General features: G+C 43.7%; 1 protein-coding gene across 2 annotated transcripts in view; it reads left to right on the forward strand.

Annotated features, from left to right (window-relative positions):
* The window catches only part of THRA (thyroid hormone receptor alpha), an 869,330-nt gene that overhangs the window by 117,271 nt on the left and 724,293 nt on the right, over positions 1-27,766 (forward strand). For both annotated transcript variants that reach the window (XM_078645685.1, XM_078645686.1), the window contains exon 2: positions 9,305-9,399. The gene's annotated coding sequence lies outside the window, so the exon portion shown is untranslated. The remainder of the gene's footprint in view (positions 1-9,304; positions 9,400-27,766) is intronic.

Genomic DNA, 27,766 nt, shown 5'->3' on the forward strand with positions numbered 1-27,766 from the left:
ATTCCTATGTAACTAGACGTGGGTGAGACTGTTGTTATTAATTACCCGTGTTGTTGTTTGGTTGTGTTGTGATTGTGACACAGGACACCGCCGCGTGCTCTCCGCGGATTGCCTTGTGGCTTGGCCACAGCTGCCAAGTGGGAGCCCCGGACCCCTGAGGGCAGCTGTTTACTTCTGCGGACTGTTCCCCAACCGGGCCATTCCTCGCATCGAGCCGCGCACATTTCACACCAGCCGCTTAGCTGCCCCTTGGAAGTGCTTTCCTCTGCATTAAACACCTGTGTGTATGTTATAAAGGTCTCTGCAGAGGCTGACACAGGGGAACACCAGATATCAAAACACACACTTTTGCTCCTTTCCTCGCCGGAGACTAAAATGTAGGTTTGTTCATATTTTAAGTGAAATGTAGGGGGAAAAAAATCGATGCTATTGGTTTAATATTTATTTTGTGAGGTTACTAGAATACAAATAGGAAAATGCGAAAATGAGGTTTTGATTCCAACAGTTTGTGAATTATAAAATTTGGGGAACCCTAAATCTGGACAATGCAGTTGAAAGAGTGCGAGAAATTAAAAAAAAATTCGTATCTAGAGCTATGTTCACTTTCTACACATTATAAAACCAAGAAGCTTACGTTTTAATTCACGAAAGAGATAATAAAGAGAGCCGCATTTTGTCTTTTCACATTTTTGTTGACTTGAACCTAAAACGTACTAAAGACATGTATAGGATGTAAAATGTATCAAAAGGTAAGTACAAGGTTAGTACTTTTAACCTGCTGCAAACATTTAGTAGAGGCAGGGTGGAATTTAAAGGATTTCTGGAGGAAGCAGGAAATTAAATGAAATGAAATACCAGCATTTGTAAAGTGCACAGCTGCCTCCGGAGAGGTGTCCCGTCCTAAGATTAAGCGACCCCGTAGTCTGGAGTCAGGCACCCTGGCCGCTGCGCCACACCTCTTCCACCATCACTGATAGAACGGCAAATACCGTATGTAATGTCATAATTGATTTGAGAAAGTAGGTGTATTTAGTGGCAACGTTGCTGACCTTCTTAGCTTGGAATATGGGTTCTAATCCGGACCTTTGCCCTCCGTCAAAAAGTTTGAGCCTGAACAGAGCTCGATCTTATATCTATACATACTGTACATATGTATTCAAACAATTGTGTGCAATCTGGCACTGTCCTAATTTTAAATGTATAGCCACCTCTAGGGTAGAGGTAGCTGCCTACGTGCACAGCTTAGAGAAACCTTGATAGGTTTATACAATCTCAACAGTTTATGAAGGGTCTGTTTCTCAAAAGGATTTCATGTTGAACGTTGTTTTATTCACAACAATAGTTAACATTGTCCTTGTATCTTCAATACATATTATTAGATCACATCTCTGTGGGTATTCATTTCCCAATGCATTTCGGGCTCTGCTGTTGCCCTTCGTCAGGGGATTCCACTCTAAACAATAAAGAAAGTACTTAATATATCTGTTACTATCCGTAAGGGTGTTTCACTTACAGTATATCATGCGGTGTCATGCCATGTCTGGTTAAAGAATGGTGTAAAAATAGCGCTCCAGTTACTGTGCTCGTGGTTCAAGACTCATCTACATGTAGCCATCAATTAGCTCTGTGAAACAGTGGTATTTAACTCAAAAGCGTGCTCAATAGTAAATCTGTGCGATTAGTAGACCGTGCTGATAGTGGCTGTTAGGTTCGTCGTGACGCGTACTACTTCCAGGATAAATCAAAAAAAGTGACGATAAGTATCGGAGAGGCTAGCTCGTTAAAGATACGTGAACCCGTGGTTAAGCAAAGTGCAACCCTGTGTCTGTTCGAGTAACTGTGTAAAGCAAAAACACTTACATGGCGGTGTACTGGTACGTGCTCCGCCTGTTTAAATATATAAAGAACTTCGTTGTAACTAAGCCATATGCTTATTACGCCTAATATATAATAAAAAGGTCCGGTGCGGTACTTACTGAAAAAGTTGACGACCAATGTTAAGCCGATCTGGTGGCGTGCTCAAAAGATGTGTGTAGCTGTGCCGAGATTCGATTAGATATAAATAGTGAAGACGGACTAAACGGATACCGGGACATGTGGGGGCCATATTGGAATGGTAGAATAGTGCTCATAGTGCATGCATTAATATGTGAGTATGTGGCGTTTAAACTATTATACAGTCGTAGATGAAATCAGACAAGATAAAAGGTGACATAAAATGTAAATACACAAAAAGTGCAACATATATAAACACAGTCATGTCATTAAAGTTAACGAAAATTACAAATATATGTGAAACACAGGTTAAACTCTAGAGTACAGTAATATTGAATAGTTCATAAATAGCACATAAATTCCATTCTGTCGTTAAGCCCGTGTGGTTGCATCGTGGCCAGGTATCGGATCCAAAAAATTTCTCTTCTCAATAGTGTGTTCTTATTGTTGGGTGTTGCCTTGATCACTTCCAATATTAAAAATTATAGTTGTGCTACTGAATGTCTGTTATTCATAAAGTGTACTGCCACATTTGACTTCACATATTTTGTTCGTATGTTGCTTTTATGTTCCAAGATTCTGGTACGAATTTTCCTCTCTGTATGTCCCACGTAGCATAGGCCACATGGGCATTTCAACATGTAAATCACGTTTGCTGTGTTGCAAGTGGCATTAACCTTAAGTTTGATTTTCGTACCCTTCATGGGGTGTTGGGTGCAGTTTCCTGGAATGATGTGGTTACAATTGCTGCAATTGTAGCATGGTTTCAACCCTTGATAGTTGATGGGGGTGCCCATTTCTGTGGGGTTAGTTAGTATTTCTTTCAGGTTTTTTCCTCTTGTGTATGCAAATGTAGGTTGTTCATCGAAAATTCCCTGAAAATCTGTTTTTCCACTGAGTAATGACCAATGCTTGAGAATGATCTTGCGGTATTTGTAGCTTGCTGTGGAATATTTGGATACAACTACTAGTCTGTTGCTTTCAGATTTGTCTTTTACTTTCAATAGATCAGATCTATTAATAGTTTTGCATCGTTCTTGAGATGATTGTACTATTTCTTGGGGATATCCTCTCGCTGTGAATCTATCCATCATGTTATTCATTTCTTGTTCACATTCATTTGCGTTGGAGACAATTCTTTTGACCCGCAATAATTGCGAGAAGGGAAGATTCTTTTTTAGACCAGGTCTGTGAAAACTGTTATAATGCAACAACGAGTTGCGGTCGGTAGGTTTGCGAAACACTGTCGTGGATAATTTACCTTCTCTAATTTGAATTTGTACATCCAGAAAGTGTATAAGGTGCGGACTGATGTCCCAGGTGAATTGTATTCGGTCATCCTTTTGATTCCATGTTGCGAGAAAGATTTTTAATGTCTCTTCAGTGCCAGACCATAGCAGGAAAATTTCGTCAATAAATCTTAGGTAAAGCTTACCATGTGTCAACCAGTCGGGATCTGTCACTATGTGTGTCTCCTCAAATGTCTTCATGAAAAGATTGGCATAGGCCGGGGCTGCACAATTGCCCATTGATGTGCCACAGAGTTGTTGGAACCACTTGTCATTGATCTTGAAGTAACTGTGATAAAGTGTAAACACCAATAACTCCATTAGAAATGTCTGTAAATCTCCATCCAGATTTGAATTCACCAATGCTTGTTCAGTGGCCTCAATCCCCAAATCATGCGGGATTGAGGTATACAGTGATCGAACATCTACTGTACACATTAATATTTTTTGAGATTCAATTGCAATGTAGCATTTGGACAACTTCATTAAAAAATCAGTCGTGTCTCTGATGTGCGATTGGGTTGCCAAGACAAAAGGTTGTAAATACCTATCCAGAAATTTTCCTGTGGGTTCATGGATACTGCCTCTAGTGGACACAATAGGTCGGAACGGTGGCTTGGTCGGATGTTTGTGTATCTTGGGCGTCATGAATAACACTGGTGTTTTAGGATTGGTTTGTATGAGAAATCTTCGTACCTTGTCGTTGATGGTACCATTATCAAATGCCTCAGTGATGATATTGTTGAGTCTGGTTGCGTATTCTATTGTGGGATCATTCTCAAGTGCTCCGTATATATTGGCGTCCGATATATGTTCTTCCACTTGTGCCAGATAATATGAGGTGTCCATTATTACTAAGGCTCCACCTTTATCAGCGTTTTGACATGTTATATCTTTGTTGTTAGCCAGTTTGGAAATTATATTTCTCTCTTGTATGGTCATATTCCTTTTCTTGGTAGTCTGTTGGAACTTTAGTTTCATGATGTCTCGTTTGATAAGATTCTCAAAGGTATCAATAATGTTGTGGCTCACAGGTGCCATGAATGTACTGTGTGGTCTAAGGCCTCTTAACATGTCTTCTTCTTGTGTAGATGTTGAAACCATATTTTGAAAATAGTGTCTTAATCTGATGTTGCGTGTCAGTTTGAAAGCACTTACTTCCAATTCAAGGGTATTCGTCATGGTCGTGGGGACAAACGTTTGTCCTTTCTGTAATACATTCATTTCGTCTTTAGTGAGAGGATAGGATGAAATATTGATAACCAGATTATCCTTATCTGTTATCTTCGCTTGTTGCCCTTCTTGGTCCTGGTTTCGATTTGTGCTTTTGGTGCTTCTGTGAATCTTACCCCGCCTGGGTCTGCCTGTTCTCCTTGGCCTTCTTCTAAAAAATGAACCGCAGTAGGTGCTGATGTAGTCGATGTGGAAGGTGTGGCGTCACCTTGACGTGTTGGTCTCATACCCGTTTTGGGTCTGGTATCTCCTTCTGATGATGAGGTTTCATTTTCAGAATATAGGTTGTATGTACGACCTGGGCGTCGGCGGGCGTACACTTCTGCCCAAGTGTACACCTCACCGAGCTTATAGTCTATGGTGTCCCTCTTAAATTTTCGTATCTTGCGCTCCTGTGTTTCTTGCGTATGTTTCTGAAGTTGCAAGTTGATATCTTCTAAAATCTTCGTAAGCTCTGCAGGTTCCATGGCTTTGTTCAGTTCGGCCTTTGTGTTGGCTATTTCTTGTGTTAGTTCTTCCAGTGCTTTAGCAAGTTCTTCTATAATTAACAGAACTAGATCAAGTGAACACTTGTTAAGGATGGCATACCATCGCTCAACAAATTTGGTGTTATTCTTACACAAAAGTGGTTTTAATGGGACCCTGAGGCCTCTGGGGATCCTTTGGGCTCGATGGTACCTCACTAGGGTGCTGGCATGCAATTTTTGATTCGATTCTTTTTTTAACAGGTATAAAAGTTGTCGAATGTTACTTTCTTTACTGCGAGTGTTGGTAGTTTGAGCGGTTTCTTCCTGAATTAGCCCATAAATTTTACTGGCGTCGTCTGTAGTAAAGGCGAAAGTGTCCGCCTTCAGATCTGTAAGGTTCGTGATATGTTCAAAATCCATTGTTTGGCGTGCTGGGTCCTGGGACAGAGTGCGGTAAATAATTCAAAAGGTTAGGACTCGCACAGCTAGAGTGTTCTTGAATTCGTATAAATTAAACAGTTTGTTGCGTGCTACGTTGGTATCGCTGTCTGTTCCATACAGCGTGGGGTATAAACATAAATGTATAGCCTCCTCTAGGGTAGAGGTAGCTGCCTACGTGCACAGCTTAGAGAAACCTTGATAGGTTTATACAATCTCAACAGTTTATGAAGGGTCTGTTTCTCAAAAGGATTTCATGTTGAACGTTGTTTTATTCACAACAATAGTTAACATTGTCCTTGTATCTTCAATACATATTATTAGATCACATCTCTGTGGGTATTCATTTCCCAATGCATTTCGGGCTCTGCTGTTGCCCTTCGTCAGGGGATTCCACTCTAAACAATAAAGAAAGTACTTAATATATCTGTTACTATCCGTAAGGGTGTTTCACTTACAGTATATCATGCGGTGTCATGCCATGTCTGGTTAAAGAATGGTGTAAAAATAGCGCTCCAGTTACTGTGCTCGTGGTTCAAGACTCTCATCTACATGTAGCCATCAATTAGCTCTGTGAAACAGTGGTATTTAACTCAAAAGCGTGCTCAATAGTAAATCTGTGTGATTAGTAGACCGTGCTGATAGTGGCTGTTAGGTTCGTCGTGACGCGTACTACTTCCAGGATAAATCAAAAAAAGTGTCGATAAGTATCGGAGAGGCTAGCTCGTTAAAGATACGTGAACCCGTGGTTAAGCAAAGTGCAACCCTGTGTCTGTTCGAGTAACTGTGTAAAGCAAAAACACTTACATGGCGGTGTACTGGTACGTGCTCCGCCTGTTTAAATATATAAAGAACTTCGTTGTAACTAAGCCATATGCTTATTACGCCTAATATATAATAAAAAGGTCCGGTGCGGTACTTACTGAAAAAGTTGACGACAAATGTTAAGCCGATCTGGTGGCGTGCTCAAAAGATGTGTGTAGCTGTGCCGAGATTCGATTAGATATAAATAGTGAAGACGGACTAAACGGATACCGGGACATGTGGGGGCCATATTGGAATGGTAGAATAGTGCTCATAGTGCATGCATTAATATGTGAGTATGTGGCGTTTAAACTATTATACAGTCGTAGATGAAATCAGACAAGATAAAAGGTGACATAAAATGTAAATACACAAAAAGTGCAACATATATAAACACAGTCATGTCATTAAAGTTAACGAAAATTACAAATATATGTGAAACACAGGTTAAACTCTAGAGTACAGTAATATTGAATAGTTCATAAATAGCACTTAAATTCCATTCTGTCGTTAAGCCCGTGTGGTTGCATCGTGGCCAGGTATCGGATCCAAAAATTTTCTCTTCTCAATAGTGTGTTCTTATTGTTGGGTGTTGCCTTGATCACTTCCAATATTAAAAATTTTAGTAGTGCTACTGAATGTCTGTTATTCATAAATTGTACTGCCACATTTGACTTCACATTTTTTGTTCGTATGTTGCTTTTATGTTATTTTCAGGGAATTTTTGATGAACAACCTACATTTGCATACACAAGAGGAAAAAACCTGAAAGAAATACTAACTAACCCCACAGAAATGGGCACCCCCATCAACTATCAAGGGTTGAAACCATGCTACAATTGCAGTAATTGTAACAACATCATTCCAGGAAACTGCACCCAACACCCCATGAAGGGTACGAAAATCAAACTTAAGGTTAATGCCACTTGCAACACAGCAAACGTGATTTACATGTTGAAATGCCCATGTGGCCTATGCTACGTGGGACATACAGAGAGGAAAATTCGTACGAGAATCTTGGAACATAAAAGCAACATACAAACAAAAAATGTGAAGTCAAATGTGGCAGTACACTTTATGAATAACAGACATTCAGTAGCACAACTAAAATTTTTAATATTGGAAGTGATCAAGGCAACACCCAACAATAAGAACACACTATTGAGAAGAGAAAATTTTTGGATCCGATACCTGGCCACGATGCAACCACACGGGCTTAACGACAGAATGGAATTTATGTGCTATTTATGAACTATTCAATATTACTGTACTCTAGAGTTTAACCTGTGTTTCACATATATTTGTAATTTTCGTTAACTTTAATGACATGACTGTGTTTATATATGTTGCACTTTTTGTGTATTTACATTTTGTCACCTTTTATCTTGTCTGATTTCATCTACGACTGTATAATAGTTTAAACGCCACATACTCACATATTAATGCATGCACTATGAGCACTATTCTACCATTCCAATATGGCCCCCACATGTCCCGGTATCCGTTTAGTCCGTCTTCACTATTTATATCTAATCGAATCTCGGCACAGCTACACACATCTTTTGAGCACGCCACCAGATCGGCTTAACATTTGTCGTCAACTTTTTCAGTAAGTACCGCACCGGACCTTTTTATTATATATTAGGCGTAATAAGCATATGGCTTAGTTACAACGAAGTTCTTTATATATTTAAACAGGCGGAGCACGTACCAGTACACCGCCATGTAAGTGTTTTTGCTTTACACAGTTACTCGAACAGACACAGGGTTGCACTTTGCTTAACCACGGGTTCACGTATCTTTAACGAGCTAGCCTCTCCGATACTTATCGACACTTTTTTTGATTTATCCTGGAAGTAGTACGCGTCACGACGAACCTAACAGCCACTATCAGCACGGTCTACTAATCGCACAGATTTACTATTGAGCACGCTTTTGAGTTAAATACCACTGTTTCACAGAGCTAATTGATGGCTACATGTAGATGAGTCTTGAACCACGAGCACAGTAACTGGAGCGCTATTTTTACACCATTCTTTAACCAGACATGGCATGACACCGCATGATATACTGTAAGTGAAACAGCCTTACGGATAGTAACAGATATATTAAGTACTTTCTTTATTGTTTAGAGTGGATTCCCCTGACGAAGGGCAACAGCAGAGCCCGAAATGCATTGGGAAATGAATACCCACAGAGATGTGATCTAATAATATGTATAGAAGATACAAGGACAATGTTAACTATTGTTGTGAATAAAACAACGTTCAACATGAAATCCTTCTGAGAAACAGACCCTTCATAAACTGTTGAGATTGTATAAACCTATCAAGGTTTCTCTAAGCTGTGCACGTAGGCAGCTACCTCTACCCTAGAGGTGGCTATACATTTATGTTTATACCCCACGCTGTATGGAACAGACAGCGATACCAACGTAGCACGCAACAAACTGTTTAATTTATACGAATTCAAGAACACACTAGCTGTGCGAGTCCTAACCTTTTGAATTACTGTCCTAATTTTCCCCACCACCCCTGATTTCTGTAGCCTAGTTTTAACCGACCCCTCTCCCTCACACACCGACACACAATACTGCCTCACCTCTTCTTTGAAATGTTCAAATACGGTCTCTGTAAAGCTCTCTGCTGCTTCTTGGAGTTACATCCACACTATATTTAGTACCTATATTAAAAATAAATATGTCAGCATCTTAACATGGATTTATTCAGAATGCACAGAGAATTCTATATTTTTCCGGTTAGTGAAGACACCTGACGAAATATATCCGTGTGCAAAAGTAGAGGCTGTTCAAAGTTAAACACTATTTTGTTCGTTTAAACATATATTGTGTTAATTGTATTTACATTCCAAACAATGATGAAGGGAGGGAGTGTGCAGGGTGGAATGATCATTTTATGACCATTTAGATGAGTTTATGATGACTTGCATATTTGCCATAGTTTTTAATGTTGCACAACACATGTCATTGTGGCACATTGATTTAAGAATATTGAGTGTTGCTTGGCAAGTAGATCAATTCTTCAATGGAACGCCTCCTTTTGTTTTCCATCTCCGCAGGTGCCTTATCCCGCTCGGCTTACCTGGAATGGAGTTGTGGATTCTCTGGAGTTGCCCTGAATATCGAAGAATGAACTAAGCGACTCAAAAACAAGGTACCACCCCAACTATTGTAAAGCTTCAAGATCATTTATTTGCAGGTTTCAGTCTTCAGTCATGTGAGTGAATTCAGGGAAATCGTGTATTTGAATTGAAAATGACCACTTGGCATGGTTCTGCCCAATGCCTGGTTTTATGGGTCGGCATTGGACAGCAACATGCCACGTAGTTTCATAACTAAAAAATACACCATGTTCAGGCTCAGCTGGGCGGATACCACTGGGGCCTAAAAAGCCACTGAATGTCACTCATCTCATTAACAAACAAAAGAAGAATCTGATTAGAACTTCTATGTCCAAGTTTGACTGGGCAGTTTTGTGGCCACCCATGACTCGTAGATTGGGGACGAAATGTTTCAAGAGTACAAAAAGTGATTATTTTTGTAAAGCGCTCGAATACCTAAAAGGCATCTTGAAGCTACTTGAGTTTACAGGCAGATAATGGACCCCATGAAGAGAAGATTATTATACAGAGAAGAGCCAGGTTTTCAGAGCCTTCCGAAAGGAGCAAACTATTATTGTTCTCACAAAGCTCAGCACCTGGGTGAAACCACAGTTGTGATGCACAGAAATTCTTGAGTTTCTATAATTAAGGATAACGAGTGCCCTAGAGACGTATGTGGCATTGGAACTATTCATTGCATTAACCATGGGTTCCTTTTAATGTATCTCACCTGTTTCCTGATCATCGGATGCGGATACTCCTCAAAAGTATTCAAATTGTTATACCGAGAGGCATTTACGAAGCAGCTTTACATTGCCATCTAACAGAATTGCCACAGAAGCCTACAGTTGTAAAATGCAAATATGGCTAAGGTTTAGGACACTCAAAAAAGATTACTAGTTCAGAGATGTCTATTCTGAGCAGAGCCCCTGAAGGAAATTCCCCAACGCATATAGTGTTTCCTCCAGCGTAGGTTACTTTTTTCATCTCAGGTGGTGACGTATTCACCGACCAATATGGATCGCATAATGATGAGGCAGCCATGCTCTTATTGGATAGTCAATGAAGCTTTGTCCAGTTAACGCAAGGAAAATTAACTATTGACATTGTAGGATATTGAACACCGTACTGAAGTATAATACAAGGTTTTATAAGAATACAAACCCTGTCAGTTCTCGTTGATCGAGTAGTTTACATAATTTAATTAATCTGGTCTAATTAATGCATATGTTAAATTAGGGTGCTAAATGGTTGGAGAAGAAAAGATGAGATTCGAGATAAAATCTAGAAACCACCAGCTCAAACGATTATGAGGTGTAATGCCGCACTTAAAAATTGTTCTAGGTCACGGGTGCTCTTCTCCCTGGATGAACTGCTCTAAACCCCTAAACATTACAAAGTAATTTCCACAAAGAGTGAGAGAGGCACTGTAAAGCCCAAGTCCCTCCAAATTCATCCAAATAGCAATGTTTCAAAGGGATAAGTGTTAAACAAATATTCAATAAGTTGTGCAATTGTATCAAAAAACTTTGAGGACAAAACCTGGTTGGGACGATTTTCTTTATTTCTTATGTCAATAGGGTAGATTTGACACTGGACTGCTCAACAAATATTAACCTACATATTTTGAAGACTGGATGAGGAATAAAATATTTTGAAAAGCAACGATTAGCTCGAAGAACTTTGACTGGTTTTGTGCCTTTTGAACTGTGAACGACATTGAGCAAAAATAGTTGTCAAGAAGTCCAGTTGGCTTTGTGACGAAACACGTAGATTGTGCTCTTCATTGCATTACAAGAAAGAAATAGAGAATATCATCCTTACAATGATTTGTCCTCTTAGTTTTTAATACAATTACACAATTTATTGAATATATGTTGAACACTAATCCAGTTGATACATTGTTATTTGGGCGACTTTGAAGTAACTTACGTTTTACAGAGTGCTTTGCTCACTCTTTGTGGAGGTTAGAGATAAAATATACAGCTTCTCTGGGGATTCTGGGTAAGTAGTCAAGACAATCTAAAAACTGAGACTTGGTAATTCATATACTCCAAAAAGGTAAATATTTAGTGTACAATTACACGTGTGAATGAAAACTTAAACACAAAACCCTAAACACATGATAAAAGCTATGTATAACATATCGGGGCTTGTAGCAAAAGTAACAAAAGTAAGAGAACACGGTGTTCTTATTTAGACAGGTAAAAAACCGAAACAAAACTGTGTTAAGCTAAAAGAAAGAAGAACAATTGTATGAAAACTACAGAATAATAAATTGTTGTAGTTCATAAATTAATGTATTGCTATAATAAAACAGTGTTAGGTTATGATGAGTCCCTGTGAGTTAAACATAATTGCAACAGGTACTAATATAAGGGTATTTAAGCATGCCTTAAGAAATGTTTGTGGTGGTGAGTGATCGATGCACGGCCACCATCTCCTTTAATGCATGTGGATTGCAAAGTAAGTTCAAAAGCAACAGTTAGTGGCTCTACTTATCCAAAGAAATGTTGGTGTCTCCCAATCTAATTGGTCAGCAAACATTTACATTATGATGAAAAACCTTGACTCTATGAGATGGCTGGGATCCCAACCACAGCGGTGAATCTAGACACCGAAAAGGCTTTCAGTTTAGTAAATTGGGTGTTTCTCCAACTAGCTGTGAGCATGTTGACTTTTAGGCTTTTCATGAAAGGGTTAATGCCTCAGAACCTGTATTGCTTCATTATGGCAAATTTAAAATGTATCAAGTGAAAGGCTTTGAACATATCTTGGCTGTATACATGGGTTTACCTTGTTCTTTTCATCAGTGTAAAGGTAATATACCCGGGCGCCCAGACTGGAGCCTATTGAATTCTTTGCGCAAGAATTTACTGTGGAACTATTCATCCACATTGGGGTTGTTTACAAAATTGAACGCAGTGCCTTGCCATAAAATTCTCTATTTGTGCAGTACATTTATATAAAAATACCTGTGTCTGAGTCATTTACAATACTTCTTGCGCTACTTCGAAAGAAATGGGGTGTCAGTCTGACGTCTGACGTAACAGTGTGGCTCTTCTTTTAGTGATATTTCCACATATACATAGTCATAGGTTCTTATACAGCGCACAAATCACCAATAGGTCTCAGGGCGCTAAAACAAAGCCACCTCTGTGGCTTTGTTTTTAGTAAGAAGCATTTCCACGTCTCCTCGTGTGAAACAGATCAACAATTAATAAGGTTATTTAGCCCAAAATGCTTCGACGGCGATTCATTGTCCTTGCAGCTCGCTTGCACTCAGTTTTTCTAAACCAGCATTTCTGTATTTGATGAATTAGTCTGTCTGGTACTGCAAAGTTTGCAAAGCAGTGTTTGTAAATCTTTTTGTCTTTGCATTAGAGTTAATATTCAGGAATTATATTGCCACTGGTATATTGGATGTGTTTCTCTGTATTAATGTATGAGCAACTGATGTGTGCACAATATTGTGTCTTGGAATGTATCTTTTTTATTTGTGAAAATAATAAAACAATCTGCAAGAAATACATTATTCTTGGCGTCCGAGGGCACTAGGCTTAAGGGATGTAAATTATTCTGGTCATTAAGGACTTATGCTCATTATTAAACATGCCGAATTGGCAGCTTCCCCTAGTACATCTGCAGGATTCTTTTAGAGAAGGGAATGTGATATTGGATCTTTTAATAAATGATTGAAATGCATAATACAGGCCGGGAGGTTTCCTGCTATAGTCATTGAAAACATTATAAGAAAATTACTTTTTGGATCATCCGAGATGTGCGCACAGTATGGTTGAGTGAGGTTGGGCTGTTGGGAGTACAGAAATGTAAAAGACAATATTAAACAAAGGATTTTAGTGTTTGCCAAACTCCTGCCAGATAGTCCCAACTTCCACGAAAAAGCCTGGAAGGAATCCAGCATTAAATGAATTTATTCTTGCTTAAATTTAAACAATCGCATCCTGTCAGCATTTCGAGGCTTAGCGAGGGATTTCAGAGGCGCCTTTTATGTTTTTACTATGTGACTTCTGATTAAAAAGATCAACGGGGGGATACTCGATATCGGGCGATGACATTGGTTGGGGTGATGACGAGAGATCATACTACAGTGCTCTAGTGCCTCCCGGGGCCAGTTGGAGTACAAACTAGCAGCAGCGACACCTGGTGGCCAGTTGGAGTAAACACGTGCTGCAGCGACACCTGGTGGCTAGTCGGAGTAAACACTTGCTGCAGCGACACCTGGTGGCCAGTAGAAGTACCTGCTTGCTGCTGTGACACCTAGAGGCCAGTCGGAGTACACGCTGGTAGCAGCGACACCTAGTGACTGATGAGAATATGCTGTGGCAATACTGTCACCTAGTGACCGACTTTAGCATGCTGTGGCTCCAGGGACTTGTAGTGATGACAAATTCTACTATGCTGAAGTAGTCCCAATGCATAGCAACCTGCCTGGAAACGCTGCGGCAGCCGCGACACCCAGTGATCTGTCTGACTACTCTCAGGTGGCAGTGAGCCCTAACGATCAGTCAGAGTACTCGCTAGCGGCAGTGACCACCAACGAATAGCCAGGATGCACTCTGCAAGGAGTAACACCTGGTGAGCAATCGGAATACGCCCTGATAGCAGTGATGCTTCATGGTCAGAGTATGCTGTGGCAACTGTGACACTTAGTGACTCTCAAAGACCCGAGCAGCAGTAACACCATGTGACCAACCCAGGGAGCCACCAGCAGCAGTGAGTGAATAGAATATACTGAGGCAGCAATAACACCAAATGAGATGTCAGTGTACCCACTGGCAGCAGCGATAACTAGTGACCAATCAGAAAACGCCGTGGCAGGAGTGGCTGCACGTGAGTGGTCAGTGTACCCTATTACAGTAATGGCTCCTAGTGACAGATCAGACTACACTCTGACAGCAGAGAGAAGGCTCAGGCATCAGAGACGCCTTGTAACCGGTTTCGGAATACCCTGGGACACCGTGTAACCAATCAAAGTACTCCCTAGCCACAGTGACACATAGTGAATAGAGTGAAATCAGTGTCACCTAGTAACCAGTAAGGGTATGCTCTGTAGCAGGGACGGTGAGTTGTCACTACTGTGGCAAACTGTGATGGTGACTCTGCCTGCAGTGACACCTAGTGACCTGTTAGAGCTACCCCGGCAGCAGTGACCTCTGGTGAGTGGTCAGGACACACTATGACCGCAGTGACATCTAGCGTGTACTCACTGTATGCCCGGGCACCGGTGGCATCTAGAGGCAAGTCTGAATACATTGTGACCAATAGAGATATGTCAGAGTAGGGACTGAAAGCATTGAGACCTAGGGGGAAGTTATACCCAGTGACAGGGTAAAATATCTGCGGGTAATAGTCCTCTTTAAGTGTGTGCTGCAAGATCTGTTGTGTTCAAGCAGGATTCTACCAATTCACTACCAATTTTCTAAAAATAATGCTGCATTTGCTGCAGGATATGCAGTGTTTGTTATAGGATATGCGCTTGTGTCGCTTGATTTGCTGCAGAAGTGGTGTTTTCGGCAGGATTCGCTTTGCATGCTGCATTTGCAGCAGGATTCAGTGCATTTTCTGCAGTATCCACTGTGACTGCTTATCTCAAGATTTGTGTGTTTGCTGCAAGATTTTGTTTTTGCATTTTTTGCAGGATCTGCTTCATTTTCTGCAGAATTTTCTAATTACTGTGTGATTTCATGTTTTCTGCAGGATTTTTCTGAACGGTTCCATCAGTCATTGGGCTTACTGCAGGGTTTGATGCATTCATTGCCAGGCTTGTTGCATTTGGTGCAGGATTAACTGCATTTATTAATACAGTAACATCTGTATGTCTAAGCAAAAATGGGTAGTGTTCACCAATTCCTTGGTTTTATGTAGGGGTTGGCAGAACTCATGTAGTTTCACTCCAAGGAATTCTGCAAAGTTACTTAAAAACTCTGCGAGATTCCAAGGAGTTCCGTGAGCAACGAAAATTTGGCCCTTCTGCTGATTTTTAGCACTGGGAGCTTGTTCTTAGGTGTGAAATCAGCACCATGCGACATGCCAGAGAGTGCTGCTTCTTTGCTACTGGTCAAATAGTTTTTCTACTCGAAATGCATCTTTCTCACTGCGAACACCAGCAATGCGATCTGTAGCGAACTGCCATGTCCGCCTGTGTTGAAAAATCTCATTGGGAGGCATTCTAGTGCTCAAATATTACACAAGGGGGTGCAAAACTTGCACACCAACTTTATGTTGTTGAGCCGTGCGCGTGGGAAAACTCCGCCACGTGGCAGTTGGCAGAGTATTGCCGAAACTCTGCGCTCCAAGCAGAGTGGGCAAAATTCCACGAACTCCGCTAGCGGATCGGAATGTTTCGCCTACCCTTTTATGGTACTTTGCACAGGCATTGTCTTGTGGCTGTGGTTCAGTCAGCAGAGTATTTCCACAAACCAGATCAGAGAGGGTGGACAGTTTGGTGGGTGCTGGTTAAACTCATGAGGGTGGTACATTTGGTAGCTTGGAATGAGCTGCCCTTCTTTCTTAAGGCTGCTCCGGATCTTCTCTCATTTCGGAAGGGCCTGAAGACATGGCTCTTCTCGCAGTAGGATTTCTCTCAGCTTCCTCAGGTAACCAGTACTTAGTGCCAGGACACCCAAGGGTAATCGCGCGCTCTATAAGTGCAAATAACATAACATTAGAGGGTGTATGTCTTGCAACCTTCCAACTCAACTCATGTGAAAGTCGAGTGTGTACTGGTTTGTGTCTGATGGTTTATCTCTGCATGGTGCTTGGCAGTAGTCGTGCTCCCCGCGTAAGCTGTGTGCGCCGTGGCAGTGTTGTTAAGTAGGGGCTATATATCTTCTATCCTTCAATGACCTACAAGGTGGAGTGTCGGAGTCTGTCTAATGCAGTGTTTGTGGAGCTTCTATTTCTCATCTGCTGTGTATCAAGTTTCGTGGTCCTGATTTTTGCAAAGTTCTTCTCTTTTCACTCACCTCCTTAACTCTTGCCTTTCTTTTCCTTCATTTCTTCTGATCTCAGTTAAACCACCTTTTTTTCTTCCTTTCTTCTGTACATTTTCAATTTTGCACCCCTCCATTCTCCCCCCTCTTCTCCTTGTCTGTTCTGTTCAACAACAACCCCCCCCCCAGACTTTCAATAGGATCTGGCTAACATTCCTGCGCATTTACGACCCTCTGACTCTTCCTTTGACTCTTATGATCTCCATAACCATGAACACGCCCTTACATATTTTTCCTAGAATGTCAATGGTTTTACTCACTACATTAAGCATAAAAAGTGCTCTTTTATCTCAACTCCAAACATGCTGACATGGCTCTTCTCCAGAACCCACACCTTACCAAGAATTAAGCAGAGAAGCTTTGGCTGGAATGGGTGGGCCAGGAGATGCACAGTTTTTATCCTCTCAGAGAGGCGGATGACTTACCAACCCCCATGGAAACGGGGTGTATCCATCCTGATTCGAAAAACATTATCTAAGACTTAAGACATAGGTCGATCCGGAGGGTCACTATCTATTCGCCAAATCAAAAATCAACGGTGGGGAGGAGCCACGCTAGCAACCAAGATGGCCGCGTAGACTCCCGGCTCTGCTGACCTCCGTATCCTGCCAGATGATCCTGTCTATAATCCTGATTTAACGCCCGACCTCCGTGTAGATGAACCGATGCTCACTCCGATGGTGCAATTCCGAAAACTTAATTTGCTTCGGTGACGGAGCTGTGTCGAGTTGAAGTTTGCGGCCTACACGAGTTTTCACTTGGCCGTGTCGTAGTTGAACAACATCAGCCGTGAGATCCGATCAGGGTCCGGTCAACCGCAGTGGAGGTTTTTTCTTTGCCCGATCTCGACGGCACTCATCTTGCCTGATCAACACCGGTCGGAGCGTGAGCCGTCGCTGAAGACGGTATTGTCAGCCATCGGGGCATTCCATTCACATGTGGATGCCCTGATTAATAAAATAATGACGGGCTTATTGGAGATGGAGGGCGATGAACCGGACCCTGTTAAATCTCCGGTATTACCGCAAGCTACGATTTCAACGACAACCATCCTGCCTTTGAGCGAGGACCCCGTGCGACAAGAGGAGCTGCAGCCCTCAGATGGTCTCCTGGAACATCCTGAACCCAGCTTTTTGAACAGATTGCAACATCTATCATTATCGCTGACTTTGGGAGACTTGATTTGCGTACCCCTCCCGGAGAATCCTGTGGCTGATTATTCTTGGACTTCTGTTTCATCCTTTCCATCTTCAGTGTCTGTACGATCTTGAAGGAAACTACGTTGGGACTATCCGTCCATGAATGAGTGTTCCTGAAGTCCTTGAGAACTTACTGACTTTGAACTGTTTTGTATTGTATCTATTCAGACTCTTTTTTCACTTTGTTTCTCCTGTCGAAGTAATGGTCCCACCGGGAGGGGTTCACGTAATGGTTCGGAAAGGCCAGGGCTGAGAGTGATTGACTGTAGTTGGTATTATGGCCTTAACGGATGTAAAATTAATGGCTGTTGGTCCCACCGGAGGTTGGGCGGTGCATCATGGCTCCCCCTAATTTATTCTTTGTGACTTTAGATATTATTGATTTTTCATCTTAGGGGGTGCTAGTCTCTGGCGGGGGGGGAGGGGACCGGGAGCTCGTACAGAAATGCCCTCCCCCACTATTTCTCTTTTCTACTTTTAGAACCTAGTTAGTTGGGGCGACAGGCACACTGCTACTGGGGGTTAGGCGATAGCCGTTTGCAAGGGTGGGGGGATGGGTTTATTGTTTTCTTTCGGTTATCGCTCATATGGTTTTTCTTTTTTTTTCAATTCCTTTTTAGTTTTTCCTTTACTACCAATATTGGCGAAATATCCTGATTTTGTTCGTTAAATTCTAGTGTCTGGTTGCCATGATTCTCCTGCTGTTTCGATTTAGTGGGTGGAAGGGTCTTGAGAGTCCGCACTTAAACTGTTTATCGATTGTCTTGCTACAAATCTTATTTTGTACTTAATAGCGCGGGCCGCTCATGGATTCTTCTGTTGCTCTACGTCCATCCTGATATAGTACCAGTTTCACCCTATTATCAATGTATGTATGTATGGCACCGGATATGTCTATTCCTTTTTTCCTTGTTTTAAAATAATAAAAAGGTTTATAAAAAATAAAAAAATCAACAGTAAGGTCCTATGCATAGGATTAGTATATGCGCCCACAGTTTTGAAGTGGTCCTTCCTTCTTCAAGTCACACGAGTATTGATGGAGGTAGATACTCTCACATCCTGATAGGCGGGGATTGGAACTTTGTCCAGGATGCGGTCTTAGACCGCGCAGGTACAATTGATGTTGCAAATAAGGTGGACAGGGCCCTCTTTAGAGATCTTGTGAGTGATCCCGGTCTCCCCAATGTATGACATCTTTTGCATCAGATGGACCGAGAATACAGATATTTGTCTATGGTACTTATTCACTGTCCTCCATATTAGAGGGCACACTTTTAGAGCACTCGCCTACTACCCTGGAGGCTGTTTGGGCCTGACCTGACCAAAACGCAAGGCCTTGCATCTTAGTGTATCCTGATATAATCACCCGGCGGGAAAGGCACAGCTTAAAGCTAATGTGTAAACTTATCAGGAGAACAAAGAAAGTTAAGTAGACTCTGCCCTGACATTGTGGGCAGTGGTGAAGGCAACAATAAGGAGACAACTGATGCGAAATTCAGCCCTGCTCAACAAGCAGAGGGAGGACCATCAGAAAAAAATAGGAGCAGATATATCCCACCTCATGTGTGTGTATACGGCCCATCCTTCCACTATCACCAGGCTCAGCATCGAAAAGCCGCGCATGAACCTCCATTCCCTATTCACTTCTAAAGCAGAGTATGCGCTACAGAAGTTGAAATACCAACATTATGAACAGGGAGAGAAGGCGGGATGTCTTCTGGCAGTGCAGCTCAAGCAGAGGGAAGTGGGAATGGCCATTCCTCCTATCTTCACCGATTCAGGGGCACTGGTGACCAAGCCCCAGGCAATTACAGATGCGTTTGCATCCTACTACAGGACCCTCTACGCCCCGGAAATTGTTCAAGAAGCAGATCAGATAAACACCTTCATGGAAGGTATTCACTTACCTTGCCTCTCAAAGGACGGAAGGCAGCTGCTTCAGGACAAGATATCCAAAAAGGAAATAGAGCATACCATCTTGGATCTACCCAATCAAAAAGCCCTGGGTGAGTATGGTATCCCGGCAAAGTTCTATAAATGGACCAAACCCAAGGTAGTGTGTCTTCTCCATTAGGCCTTCGCTGAGGCTGATCATTCAGGCTCCTTGGGTATATTGTCCAACAGGGTGCTCATTTCGGTCGTACCCATACCAGGTATAGATTTCCTCCTTCGTGGAAACAAACACCCCATATCCTTGCTCAATGGAGAAGCTTATAGCCCATAGATCAGCAGGGGGATTAGCCCTGCCTTCTGTGGAACTTTACTGTTTAGCCCTATATTTGGCACAAATGGCATACATGCACCCCCGGGTCCAAGACCCTCTGTTGTGGGTTACAATTGAGTGTAGACTCCAGGATGCATTGTTGGGGTTACAGACCTTCAATCTTACTGGCCCCTCTGACTCCCCCAACCCCATCCTGAAAGCCATGTACGCTGCCTAGATGCGAGCCCACAAAAGATTTTTCGGTGAACGTGCATCTCCATGACTAAGCTCCCATCTGGAACAATGCAGGCATTCGCATAGGATGGACCATGCTTCACTGGGGCCCTTGGTGCACAGTTGGAATTCTGATTTTACCGCACTTGATCTCTGGTGGTGAAGTCAAGTCCTTTGAGATGCCACAGCACGAATTTGGCTTGTCGCATACTCCGCAATGGTGATATATACAATTACGCCATTGTCTGCTGTCCCCCATAGTTCCCGTTACACGTTTGCTTCTTCCTCATTACCATCTCTGTACTCACTACCCCTCCTTCCCTTCCTTCCCTATTTTGTAGTTCCTATCTCTTACCTCTTTTTGTGTACTGCTTCTCTTCCTCTCTTTACTTTCGTCATTCTATAGCGTATCCTCTCATTCCTTTCTTAAATATTATACACAAGTATTGTTTGTTCTTGGTGCGTGTATCACAGTCAAAATTTCTATCTCTGTTTGGGTATAGGCTGACTTTGCATCACTGTATTTGCTGTTATTTCCCAATTCATAAATATATCAGTAAAATAAACGATACAAAAAAGAGCTTTCTGATCTGCATCACGGTGGAGAGTATCAGGAGAATGAAGGTAGCTCCAGGGCAGCTGAACATGGTTTGCTAATCCCCGGCACACCTGCTGTTGCCTCTTGTAGTAAAACCTTCACACCTGAGTATGCAGCCTCATATAAGATACCCATTGAAGCACGAGGATGCCACGTCTATCACGCTCGTATAGGGGCGATGTAGCATCTCTAATTCAATGCATCTCCTACATAGCAGGCTTCTTAACACCGTATTCTGTGCGCGTGGTAAGTGTAATATCTCATGCAAAACAATGTGGACGGTTTTACAAGTTATGCACAAGTTGCACTCAGTCTTGGGGGGGGTTTCACACAAAAAGTCCTCGGGGGATTACCTGGAGAAACTTATTCATGCAAAACAGTGCAGTCACGGGACACCTTGCGTAAACAACCCTTTCAAGGGCCATGTTTATGCATTAGTCTTCAATGCATTGTGAAAATTCTTGCATTGGAGGCAAAAAGCAGTGTGATATCATGGAGATGCTCTTTCCTGGGTGGTGTTTGCATCTAGCTCCAACTTGATGCCCAGAACAAGGCATTAATAGGGACTAGCCAAGTACCACCTAGTTTTCAAAAAGATTAGCCAACTGCAGCTATTTGACTACAGATTGTACATGCTAAATGCCCACAAATGAGTCCTGTCAGCACTATGATTTTGTGATCCTTTCCTCGTAGACACCGGAGCACTACTAGCAGTGCCTAGAGTTTAACGTACCACGCTACAGCCACATCACCCCCCACCTGAGAAACCTGCACTGGCTCCCCGTCAACAAGAGGATTTACTTCAAGCTCCTCATCCACGCACACAAGGCACTCCACAAGACCTGCCCAGCCTACCTCAACAGACGAATCTTCTTCTACATCCCCAACCGCCAGCTCCGCTCCGCCGACCTCGCCCTCGCCACCGTCCCTCACATCCGAAGAACAACCACTGGCGGCAGATCCTTCTCCCACCTCGCCGCCAAGACCTGGAACACCCTCCCACTGAGCCTCCGACATTCCCAAGACCTGCTGACCTTCAGGAGGCTACTCAAGACCTGGCTGTTTGTCCAGTAGCGCCACCCCCCCTTTTTTTCCCCTAGCGCTTTGAGACCCTCACGGGTAAGTAGTGCGCTCTACAAATTCTTGATTGATTGATTGAAACAACATAACAGATCTTCTAGGTTCTCCATATTTATGAAAAAGTTTGTTTGTAGAAAGTTATTGTGTTGAGACGGCTTGGTCGTGCTGAGCACTATTTACTAAATGATGTGGGCCAAGGAAAATGCTTGCAGTCTTTGAGTGTAGCGCTCCAGGTGGTTGTCACGGATTCAGAGGCTCTCTACCATGATGACGAACTCCCCTGTGCCCTCGTATCTATCAACCAATCAGGATTTATAAAGCGCAGGAAATCACTTGTGAGGGTTTGAAGGCTCTGGAGTTGCTGGTTGCTTCGTGGTGATCTGTTTATTAAAATAGCCAGGTCTTGAGTCCTTTCCTGAATTCCAAGAGCAAAGATGTGGTCCTGGGGTGTAGGGGAAGGTCGTTCCAAGCTTTGGCCGCCGGGTGTGAGAAGGAACTTCCCCCACTGTTGCTTTGGCAGATCCTGGGGTTGTCTGCGAGGAAGAGGGAGGCAGATCATAGGTGTCTGGTTGCTTGGTGGAAGGTCGTGCATTTGTTGATGTATGCAGGTCCTTCGTTGTGCAGGGCTTTGCAAGCAGAGGCCAGCATCTTGAACGGGCATCTCTTCTGGAGTGGAGGTAGGCCTGAGTGTCGTCTGCATAAGAATGGGCCAGCAATGCCAGGCACCAGGTAGGAGGGTTCGTCCTTGGGTACCAGGCCCCATCTTTGACATCTAATCCCATATACAAGGAAAGGAGCAGAACCACTCTCATGACCCTTAGGCACTAAAGGAGAACATTGTGTTGTACTGTAAAGTAATATAGTGCTTGCTATCACTGATGAGACATCAAGGTGCTTCATGGACTGGTAGCAGCTTTTTCATGGAGCCCTGAGTTAGCGTTTAGTTCTTTTTCGTTGTGGCAGTTAATCATTATTTTTAAGTTTTAGAAAGACTTTATTGATCAGTTATAGGAAATATAAGGATATAAGATATTAACCTCTCTATAAAGAATAACAGAATTATACTTTGACATAGAAAATTATAATTATTAAGAGTTCGTATAGTGGTTAGTTGGAGGCGGTTTCTAGTCTAGAGGAAGTTAGTTATTTGTTGTTATTACTACAGATGCCTCAGATGTGTGGGAATGGTGGGCATGCAGTATAGGATGTGGAATATGCTATTACTTGGTTACCTTAGGCCGTGGTGTTGTCAAATGGCAGTATTTTTGTTATACATATATATAACCGTATTGTCGTATACAGGAATAAAGTTAGACATATTTTGAACAATGCTTACACAGGCCGCATCAGTGGCTCTGGGGTTCGGGACTTGGAATTGTTTTTAATCGGAGAGAGTGGTCTAATCTTTCAAAGGCTGCCAACAGGTCCAGAAAAAAGAGCACAGAAACAAATCACAGCTCCATTACCAACCTGTGTTTTGGTCTAAATGCGGACTGACAGGTGCTGTAGATTGTTTTTTTCTTCCATGAAATGTTGCTCAGTTTTTTTCATGGGTTTGCGGTCTTCTGAATTATTTACCTTTTTTTTGCTGTAGGTTTTTCGTGTTTAAGGCAGAACCCTCTGCATTTACAACATATCCTGTAGGCATTGCTCCATGTGCTACAGCATTTGCTGTGAACATTAGCTACGTTTTTGCTGCCCAATTTTCTGGCTTTGCTGCAATATTTTCTGGATTTGCTGCAATATTTAATCTGTTTCCGATAGAGTACCTACAGTACTTTCTGCTGGGTCGACTGCAGGAGCGGGGATGTTTGCTGTCTGTTCTTGCTACGCATGTTGCTGTGCTTCGTGTAGGGTGTGTTCCAGGAAGAGTCACATTGACTGCAAGTTTGCTGTGCTTGCACTACATTTGCAGCAGCATTTGCTCCATTGTGCATGATTCAGTGTAGCAGTGGTGGGTTCATTGTATTGCTGCAGTGTTTGCTGTGCCATCTGTATTCTGCGCTACATTTCTGGCTGGATGTACTGATATGGGTTCAAGTTTTGCTTTGTTACAGGATTTGCTGCAAGTGTTGCAGTTTCTGCCGTGTTTGTGGCAAATGTTGCTGTATTAGTTACAGGATGTGCGGAGTTTACACCATGACTGTCTGAACTGATACGTGATTAACTGTGTTTAGTGTAGAAATTAGAATAGACGCTTTCAAATTGATGATGAGCTCCTCTGCTTGAGCCACATTTGATGTCAGGGGGGAGAACCAGGCTCTCACCAGGAGAAACATTTGGTGTGCCCCAGGGGACCCAGGGGAAGCATCACTCTGACAACAGTGCTTTGTTCTTAGTGAGAGAGACCAGAATGGCAGTGAGCCACTCTGTTATGAACAATTACTAATGTCAAAATAATCCTCCAAGTCCCTCAAGCTGTGGTACTTTCACCCTTTTAGGGAGACTGGGCTGCCAATAGCATATGTTCATAACTGACCATTTTATAGAATTATTGTGAGAAAATATGCTTGTCATTCTGGGTGGTGGGGCACGATTAACTTTTGTGTACATGTTATGCATAATTGACTGAATTCATTGCCAGATTCGCTGAATTTATTTCAAGGTTTTGGGCATTTACTGTAGGGTTCGCTGCATGAGTGTGACAATTGACTGTATTTTTGGAGGGCCTCTTCTGTTTACTGCAGGATTTTCTGTAGAATTTGCATACAGTGGTCACTGCCTTGCTGCTTCACCATTCACTGCATTTGCTGCAGGATTTACCGAGTCCATGAGCTGCATTTGTTTTGCTGCATTTGTTGCTGACATATTTGCAGCAGGATTTACAGTGTGTGCTGCTGGGCTTGCTGTTTTTATTGCCGGATTTGCTGATATTGTGGCAGGATTAGCTGCACTTTATATGAATATTTGTACTATTATTACAGGAATCATTCATTTTTTTGAGTACGCACCATACTTCCTTCAAGTTTGTAACTGGATGTACCACGTTCTTGTAAAAAGATCTTGTAGCTTTGTTGCAAATCACTGTGTTTACTAATTTCCCACAGTTACCATACTGGGCTCATTTTTGTGCTATTTGCTGCAGATTTGCTGCTTTTGATGGGTTTCGTGAGATTTCTGTAGGATATGAGGTGTTTGCTGACAGATTTGCTGGATTTTATTCCGGATTCTCCTGTGTCCTGCAGTATTTGTGGTAACTGTTGGAGGAACAGGGGACTATTCTGCCGCAGTTGCTGCTTTTGGTGAAGAGTTTCTGTATTTCCTGCGCATGATTCGCCATCAGAGTCAAGGGATTTGCGGAGCAGGTTCTGCTGACGGGTATTAGTGTCGCAGGCCACAGCACAGATCCTCTTAGAAGGCTATTCTTACCCCTGAGAATGCATGACTGTGAAACTGTTGAGGATTTCATTGATGTACCAAAGAATGATGAGACCGCTGTGAGGTCTGGACCACTCTCCGCGAGTCCAATGGTCGCGGTCTGTGATCTGAGAGTTGGTGCTCTGCGGGGTCATGGGCCTAAGTTCATAATGCATTATACCCAGCTGTGCGATCCAAAACCACGCCAGGCCACAATTTGCAAGTCCACGGGCCAGTATGGCAAGAGTGTGTGGTCTGTTAGTCTGTGAGCCACGAGCGCATGGGCCTCAAGTCCACAGGCTCCAAGTTGATGGACTTCAAGTCTCTGGTCCCATAGTAATGTTGTGCAAGTACGTAGGCTGCAGGGTCAACGTCCAGCGGTCAACTGTCCAGAAACTGCTAGTCCAATCTGTGTACTCAGGAGTTGGCTCTCGGTCCATAATTTTGTGATCAGAAGGTCTGTATGATGCAACTTTGACGCTTGTGTCTCGAAAGTCCTTAGTATTCAAGTCCACAGATCTTGAGCCCATGAGGCACGAGTCCGTGAGCCACATGTCCATGAGTCCGTTTGAGACAGTTCTATGCGCCATTGGTCCAAGAGCTACAGTGCAATGGTCTCTGAGTCTCCACAGTGCTCCAGTCAGCCATCTTCTGAACCAGGACCAGTGAGTCGGTGACCTATATATTCATGAGCAGGAAATATAACTGTGTGTGGAGAAGCCTCTTCGAGCATGTGCCTCTGCTCAGAGACAGCAATGCCCAGCTAACAGCCAGGTGCCTCTACGGACAGTCAGTGGCATCCAGTGCCTCTCGTGCTACTGGGCATCCAGTGCCACCTGTTACTGAGCACCCAGTGCCACCCGTTAGTGAGCGTCCAGTGCCACCCGTTAGTGAGCGTCCAGTGCCACCCGTTAGTGAGCGTCCAGTGCCACCCGTTAGTGAGCGTCCAGTGCCACCCGTTACGGAGCGTCCAGTGCCACTGATTACTATGCGTCCAGGCCACTGGTAACTGGGCATTCAGTGCAACCAGTTCTGGGCATCCACTGCCACCAGTTACCGGGCACCCTGTAGCATTAGTTACTGGGCATCCCGCCCAACAGGTTACTGGATATCTGGTGCCACCAGATTCTGGCCATCGAGTGCAACTGTTACTGAGCAAACAGTGTGACTAGTTTGTCATCCAGTGATTTTGGTTACTGGGCATCCAGTGCAACTGGTTAATGGGCATCCAGTGCCACTAGTTACCAGATATCCAGGGCCACTGGCTGCTGGACATCCTGTGCCACGAGTTACTGGGCATCCTGTGCCATCTGTTACTGGGCACCCATAGCCACCGACTATTGGGCATCCAGTCATATCAGTTACTGGGCATCCAGTGGCCCTGGTGCTTCTGTGGGCTGTGATGTCAGAGGAGTTTCTGTCCAATGGAACCTGCTTTTCTTCCCCACCTGTCTCGGTGCTGTTTGCCGTGTTTAGATCAATGATTAAAAAGTATTTCAAGTTAACCGCGCTGTGACTGTGCTTTGCTAATGTGCCGACTGTTGCTGCAATTTGTTGCAGTTTTCTACAGCGCGAACTCGGCCCAAGGGCTTTGGGACGCTTTACATATGGCACCAGCAGGTAAGTGATTTGCCCAGAATCACAGGAGGTTGATCCCATGCCGGGACTCGAACCTGACTCTAGCAGTTAGGCCTATTCTCCTTAATTGAAGCAGGGAGGGCCGGGGGCGTAACGCAGGCCCCTGCAGCCCTTGCAAAGTCGAGGGCCCCCCAGCCCCTAAGGGGCCCTTCATCCACCGGGGTGGGGGGGGGGGGCTTTCTGCTCAAGGCCGATGGACATCTATGAGCTATGGGAGACTCGGGGCCCTCTAACCAGTCTGCGGGAGGGGGTGGAGGGGCGCGCACCATTTTGCGGTACGCCACCGGCCAGGGAGCGCGCTGCAGCGCCACCGTCGGGCCGCGCTGGCACTTTGGTCACCAGTGAAGGCCCCAGGGCAGCTCTTCTGGGGTCTCCTCTCCTCCCCGGCTGATGCATTTGCTTTCATAACACGTGGGTTTGCGGCTGCCAGCCCCCGCGGTGCCGCCATTCAATGCCACCCCCCTGCCGGCCCCCCGCCCTGCCCGCCAGGCCAAAGAAAATCCCAAATTCTTCACCGCCGAGTCCAGCAGACGCCTTCATGAGGGAGAGACGCTTCATTCCCTCGTTTATGGCGTGTTTCTGTTGGGGCCGTGCCGGCCTGAAGGGCCCCTGTGCCATCGTGGGTACGGGGCATGGGGGTGGGGAGGGGGGCTCCGTGTGCTGAGGAGAGGGGTCTGCCTCTGGGATGGGAGTCTGCACCGACATCTGCGCCTAGAAGGGCAGGGTGAACCCTAAAAGGTCTGTACGGCGCGGTGCCGTCGCGCGTCACAAAATCCGCTTTCTTCGAACTCTAAAGTTGACCGGTTTCTTACAAAAATAAAAAACTTTTTTTTAAGCGGCGAAATTGTTTTTAAGTTGACAGGTCTGGCGAAGAGTGACATGCACTCGGTGGGTGACACTTTGCCACCATCATCATCGTGTCATGGTGGCCTCCGGACAGGCATGCCTCCGCGTGCTGCGGAGGGATACGGGCACTCTAAGAATGAGACCTACACCGGGGCGTGACATTTGTACCTGAGAAAAGTGACGAATGCACCCGAGGCGTAACCTCTAAGTGACATAGCGCTCGAGGACTGCTAACGTGCTATGGCGGCT

Source organism: Lissotriton helveticus, chromosome 5_1 (assembly GCF_964261635.1).
Source record: "Lissotriton helveticus chromosome 5_1, aLisHel1.1, whole genome shotgun sequence".
Lineage (NCBI taxonomy): Eukaryota > Metazoa > Chordata > Amphibia > Caudata > Salamandridae > Lissotriton > Lissotriton helveticus.